Genomic DNA, 7,500 nt, shown 5'->3' on the forward strand with positions numbered 1-7,500 from the left:
CACTGTCAAATGTTGAATGTACATTTTGTCTTGGAGCTTTTCTCCCCAGGACTCCATTGAAAACGGGTTCTTTTTGGCCCAATGGACTATCCTGGTAAACCAACTGCAATAAATAAATAAATGAATAAATATAGTTTAGTAATTGCCTCATGTACACTGACAATGCTGTAATCCTAAATCACCCAAGTACAGTTTGTGAGAGATGCATCTACACCAAGAATCTGGAATCCTTGATCTCTTGTGCACAGAACAGTAACACTGAACAAGTTGTCAGCCCACGTAGTACACCTCCTAGTCAAACCACACTCTCAATGCATAAGCCATCATATGCAAAGGTACTCACCAGAAACTTATCTAAATACCAGAGACCTTCCAAACACAAGCATGCTACACCTAATACAGCAGCTACAGCACTCAATACACAAAAAAACTCAAGCACCAGTGTCTCACCAAATAAACCCAAACAAGCATCAGTGTCTCACCAAATAAACCCATAAGGCAAAGCACATCTAAACTAAATATTTTAGCTATGGGTGACTCCATTGTGGGACATACAGGTGTCTCACTCACCAGGTTAGACAATGAGAAGGTTACGGTCAGCTGGCTGTCAGGTGCCAGGATCCACTGGATCACACATGCACTCATGTCTCTTAGCAACAAGCACTGTTATGACTTCATCATAGCTCATGTTGTTTAAATGAACTGAAACATACCTCAATGGACTATATGAAGAGAGACATGATTGAGCCATCTGAATATGTGGCCCAGACAGGTATGTCCCTAGCCTTGAGCAGCATTCTACCCTCAAATACAATGATACCAAAATATAAGCAAAAAAATATTGACTTCACCAACTGGCTTAGTTTCTGTTGTCATTCTAAGCGGATAAGCCTGGGATGACATGGTTGATAGACTATGCAGCTTTGCCAGAGATGGTCTTCACCTGTTACCTCTCAGCTTTTGATTACTGGTTAAGGCATTTGCTTCCCCCATATAGCCTTTTTTAGGCAAGGTTTCAAGAACAACATTTCTGATGTGAAAATATCATTCACAAATAAAGTAAGAGCTATGCTGCTAAACTCTACGAGTTTAAATCAGAAACTGCACTCTCTGGAGCAGTCCTCTCCCTGGAGGATGTTGGCATCTGTGCAGTCACAGAAACTTGGTTCAGGGCCATAGATGGCACTCCGGCCTTACAAGACTACAATGCCTTTCACACTTTTCGACCATAAAATGAACATGTGAGAACCAAAGGAGGAAAACTATCTATCTTTATCAAAGATAAATACACCTCTAGACTAGTTAGGCAGGAAAACTCCATGGAGTTACTCCATGTTCAACAAACTGTGAGTAAGACCCTTCTTCAAGTCAATGATAGCTATAGGCCCCCTTCAATGAACCAAGATACCCATTCTGCTTTCTTGGATCAACTTGAGTTAATCAAATTACAATCAAACATTTTAGTCATGGGTGATTTTAACCATCCCTCCATTGATAGGAAAACTTATATGAGTACCAACATGCTCACACAAAGGTTTCTTGACTTTGTTAACAATATTTCCCTGGAACAAACAGAATGCAACCCCACAAGGGGCTCAAATATTCTTGACCTGGTCCTCATCAACATGGGTGACCATTGCACCACCACAAGTATAGGACCCTCACTGGTTAAATCTGATCACAAATCAGTCACATTTTAAGTAGCTATAATACCTAAACCTCTCTTAGGTGAAATCAGGCTAATACATTTCTCCAAAGCTAATTATACCCCCCCTAAAGGATGGCATAAATAACTTCCAAGCTCCTGTTCCCACAAATGGCATAGACAGCTATACTGAGGTATACACAAATGCCTTGTACAAACAGTTATACAAATGTATTGACACAGCTGTACCTGATAAGATCAAAACAAGATCCTCAAGAAAAAACAGGGCTCCCTGGTTGATATCTGATATTAATAAGTTATACAACAAGAGGAATAAGTTGCTGTCTAATAATAAAAAAGAGAGGTCCCAGCACTGGAAGAACACCCTCCTCTTCTTGACCAAACAAATAAGACAACTTGTAAAATCCTCTAAGGATAGCTTAAAAAAAATAGCAACCATAGCTAAGGATAACCATAAGGCATTCTTCAACTATATCCTTAACCTAAAAGGTAGGACTCAGGCTTGTGCTGAACTAGCTGTGGATGACATCACAAACACTGATCCTGCAGAAACAGCTTACCTCTTAGCTTAGGTTTGGTAAAGATTTCACCCTCTGTCCCCTCCAAACATTCCACAAAGCATTCCCTGTACATCTCCCCCACCTTGCATCTCCAAAGAGAAAGTCATTAATGCTCTTTCCAAGGCCAAAAAACACACCCTCTATGGGACTGGATGGCATCCCAAGTTGTGTTTTAAATGGTCTAAAACATGAGTTAGCAACTCCATTAGATACTCTGTTCAACCGCAGCCTGAGTACTGGTTTGCCCCCTGCTGAAAGGAAAACAACAACCATCATCCCCCATCATAAAGGGGGTACAGCAACAAACCCTGGAAACTACAGACCCATAAGCTTAACCAACCTTATCTGTAAGACCATGGAATGAATCATCATGGACCTTATAAATAAAGATATAGGTGATCTCCAAACCCTTGATCCGACATAGTTTTGTTTTGTCAATGGCAGGTCATGCCTGTTAAACCTGGTGTACTTCTTCAAAAGCATCACCAGAGCCAAAGACAAAGGCAAATCTGTGAATAGAGCCTACCTTGACTTAGCCAAGGCATTTGCTACAATCCCACATTTGGGCATCATTGACAAATCTCCTAGTTAAATATCAACCCTTATATTATCAGGTGGATTGCTAACTGGCTCACCAACAGCTCATACTAAGTCAAAGTTGGGAACTTTACCTCAACCATCAGCAGTGGGGTTCAACAGGGGTCAGTGCTGGGCCCCCTATTGTTTAGAATATACCTCTCAGAGGTTCAGACCAAAACAGAGAGGCTGTGGCTGACTAAGTTTGCTGGCGACTGCAAATTATATGCAATCATTGAATCCTGAAACAATGTCAATATACTTCAAGAGGGACTTACACAAACCAATGATTGGTGCCAAAACTATGGATTCAAATTCAGTGCTAAAAAATGCATTATCATCCCATTATCCCCTATGGTAAAAATAATATCCCTGCAGACTATCATATAAATAATAATACCCTAAGTAACAACTCAGTAGTGAGAGACTTGGGAACACAAGTTGTAGCCTAAACCTTGACCACCATGTGTCTACTGTGGTAAGGAAGGCATTCTACGTCACACATATAATTAGCATAGACATTACCTCAAGGCTGAAAGAGGTCATAATTCCCCTGTACTTGACCAATAAAAAAGAAGAACGCCTTGGACCATAGTCTTTTCCTCTCTAATGAAGCAGGAATCCACGGAACGCCAAATATATCCAAGAATAAACGCCTTTATTCACCAAAAATGATTAAAACCACATGCGTTTTCATCCTACATACAGGACTTCATCAGACAACCATTTTTAACTAAAAAGTCATTTAAATAGATTATTGAAACCACTAATTAATTAGTCATCCAATAAAATACATCTCTTACAATTTGAACTGGCAAATCTCATTTTCCATCACATAAATATTAATGCCTACTTTCTGAAAGTGTCTTGTGCTTAATTTAATCATTTCACATAATTCATTTATATAAACATTTTAAATAAATATATTATCATAAATAAATTAAATAAATTACTTTAAAACATTACTGTACTTGACCCTCATCAGGTCAATAATTGAGTACAATGCGCCCATTGGTATGTACCTTACCAGGCACCTGCAGCAACTTGAGAGACCTCAGAGATTTCTAACCAAGAAGATTCAGGATCTCCAGCACATGTCATACACTGACAAACTGAAGTCACTGCCACAGTACTAAGTTGCCTATAGACTACTCAGAGGAGACTTATGCCTGGCCTACAGAGTAATCTCAGATTCAGACCTAATGGAAATGCTGCACATCCACAAGTCAAATGGGACAAGGGTCACCTGCTCCAGGGGACCTTAACCTGGCCTTTGACATAAATAGGACCTGCTGGAGAGACAGATATGTCTCTCAGAGGTTGCCACTCCTCTGGAATAGGCTATCAATTCACATCAAACAGAACCCCTCTATGACCCCGTTTAAGTGTAGCCTGGATGACTGGATGGGAAACCGTAAACTCCTGCTGGGGATTTCACCTATGACCCTCTTAGATATGGGCAGTCATTGCTAACTAATACCTCTAGTTTAGGAAAGATCTTTATATTGGGTTTATCAAGCATTAAATTAGATACACGCTACTAGGCTTGTAAAGACCTTCAGGTCAATAGCCCAGTAACCACTTATGAACCTATGAACTTTCACATTTGCAACAGTAGCATGGTTTCAAAGCACTGAGTTCCAGCAAATTGCAAGATGGTGAATTGTCTACAGATGTAGGCTTACTGCAATGTACAAAAGAAGAAATATATATAATAAAAAATCATATACACATATCAAGAACAGTACATCATGCTTTATAGAGTTATTAATGCTTTTATACACTACATTTGGCTTGTATGTAAATTGGAATGGTAGTCATAATGAGAACTACAATAAATATAAGTAATCTGATTCCCTAGTTAAGTGCAAGGTGAACGGCAGTACTGAAGGATGATTAATTTGAAAAGCAATGTGAAGGGCAGTAGGGAACAGCTGAATATTACAGGTAACCAGGCAGCTTTTTTCAAGTTCTGGGATCAAACAAGAATACAAGTTAACATATTTTATTGGCAGATTTTTTTTTTTTAAGGTAGTGTGGGTTCATACAGAGGATCCAGATATTTTTGTATTTTACCTTTGGGGATTGTGTTATCAAGTAGGTTGTTCAGCTGTATATGCCCTGTATGCAAAAGTGTTTGTTCTAGGACAGATATAATAAACCTAGATTTCTGTGAGGTGTTAACACGTAATATGTTGCACCTAATCCAGTGCAAAACTGAAGTCACCTTGTGGTTTCATTTGCGTTTGCACAGAAATTGCATCTGAATTGAGAACATGGGGATTGCCAACATGCATAAGCAATTGTAGATTGTGTCTGAGATCTGTAAGAGTAGGAACAGCAAGATGGAACCTAAAAACTGATCCGGGAGAACATCTAATGAACACTGACAGGCATCAAAACATGTATTCCTCATATAGACATGGTAAGTCCTGTTATTGAGGTAGTTCTTGCAACAGCTGGTGGCACCATTTCCAGCCTATAATTTCTGATGTTTTTGCAGTAGAAGTGTGTGTGTGTGTGTGTGTGTGTGTGTGTGTGTGCGTGCGTGCGTGCGTGTGTGTGTGTGTGTGTGTGTGTGTGTGTGTGTGTGTGTGTGTGCATGCCATTGCTCATTTTGCTATAAATTTGGTGTATCCTGTAAAGAGACCTGGCATATCACCAACACTAATTGAATACCATGTTGCGCATTTGTAAGGAACCCGCATTTGTTTATATGATGGAATGTCTGAGAAAAGATGAGTTGTTCAAAGATTCTTATAATAAGGCATATCTTTACTATTAGTCTTAACCAACTTGTGATAAAGGGCAGGAAACTTTAGTGAGTAGGACAATATGTGCATGGCTAAATTGTGAGGGAACAGTACTAGTGGATAGGGACAGGCACTGATATAGGAAATGTGAGGCATGCTATTGCCACCAATGAGGAGGAGGCACTGAAATTTTGGATGCTTACAATCTTTCTGTAAGGAATCACAATCACAACTGATTATTAGATATCTTGTAAACTAAATGAAGAACTTCTGTTAATTTGAAGGTAGTTTGTGTAAAAGGTGTCTTCGTGCAAAACTGATCTACAATGTTAAAATTAGGGGTGTAAAGCCCGTAATTGGATTTGGTCAGATGAGTTGTTTGTCTTTTTGTTCAATACCCATAAGCTATGCTACCTGTTTAGGTCAAGGGCAATCTGCATAATGGCATTAACATTGATGCTACCTAAAACAAGCAGCATCTTTTGGACTGCTGGTATCAGTTAATGTTGGATCACTTTTTAATAAGTAAAAGCACATCCTGCCACTTCTTTCTCAAAGCATGCTGTCTTGAATAAGGGTATAGTTGCTTTTTATACAACTAGCTAGATTAAAGTTATTGGCTAAGTTTTAGAGATGGCAAATATATCAGGATTTCCATAAACAGAATGTCTTAAAGTCAATTTCATTTGTTACTAAGGCTTTTAATGTTTAAGAGGCCAGTTATTAGACATTTTATGTGGTCACTGGATAAGCCTGATGTGAAACTACCAGCTTAGTTTGGGTCAGGTTCGGGTCAGGTTCTTTCCATCACTAGACTCGGTGCTAGTGATGAAAACTTCCCCTGATAGGTGAATCATATTCATCTCCACGCATTACTGTAGTTTATTAACCAGATTTATGTTCATGTCTGCCTTAACTATATGTGTTTCATAACAGTTTCCTAGGATGTCTTTCCCTTCTGGTGTTTAAGCTTTACATAATATTCATTTTTCCTTTCCATCCGTACATTTCTCAAATACATCAGCTGACTCAATTTCCCATGCTCTTATTCAGCTCTTAGTTACTGCCCTCTTAACACACAATGACACACTTATCCTACTACTCTGTTTCGCAGAAACCTATTTTGAGATAATGGAGTTGGCAAACATTTGCCATGACTCACATCTCAAACATTTTATGAGTGTCAAGATAATTTTTATAAAGTACAATTCCTTCCTACAACATTGACTCAGGGGTAAGTACATTAACTCAGTATGTTTGATTTCTTTCCCTATATATTTTTTTTAAATTCTCTGCAAAACAGAAGTGAGGTTCAATAACCTCCTGATACTCCAAGACTTGTTAAGCGTGTATCCCAGAATAGTGAAATGAAATAAGCAAACATTGCAGACTAACAGGGTTTGTCCCTACAACTGGGGGTGGAGGGGGACTTGCCTTCAATACCAAAAAACAACATCAGTAATGTTTAAGATGAATTCTTCTCCTATATTTTCATAGTATTTTTTTAGTAATTCCACGGTTCATACTTACAAGTTTTGGAATTATAATAGAAAGCCTGTCTGGTCTCTTGTGTATTTAATTAAAACTATTATAATTTAAGAAGACTAAAAGATGTCTAAAACTATCTAAGCTAGTAACGCTTAGTTAATATGCTTACGGGGGTACTACAATATTCACAACAGACCATTTGCAGGCACAATCTGTGAAAATCAATCATAATTTCTTCAGTACACTGACAACAGCATTTGCATTTTTTTTGCATGTAAAGAAGGAGGGGAATCAATATAAAGTTAGGGGTACAAAATGTACATTTCTGGTCACATTCCTTAACCTTAACACCTGGTTTTAGTCACAAAGTAGAGGAGGTAGACCTAGCTTGACATCAATACAGTTCAATGTATGAATTCTTTCTTTTTCACATTTTTACTTTGCAGACACAGAATCA

The sequence above is a fragment of the Protopterus annectens genome, chromosome 3.part0, assembly GCF_019279795.1.
Source record: "Protopterus annectens isolate FY-2018-M chromosome 3.part0, PAN1.0, whole genome shotgun sequence".
Classification (NCBI taxonomy): Eukaryota; Metazoa; Chordata; order Ceratodontiformes; family Protopteridae; genus Protopterus; species Protopterus annectens.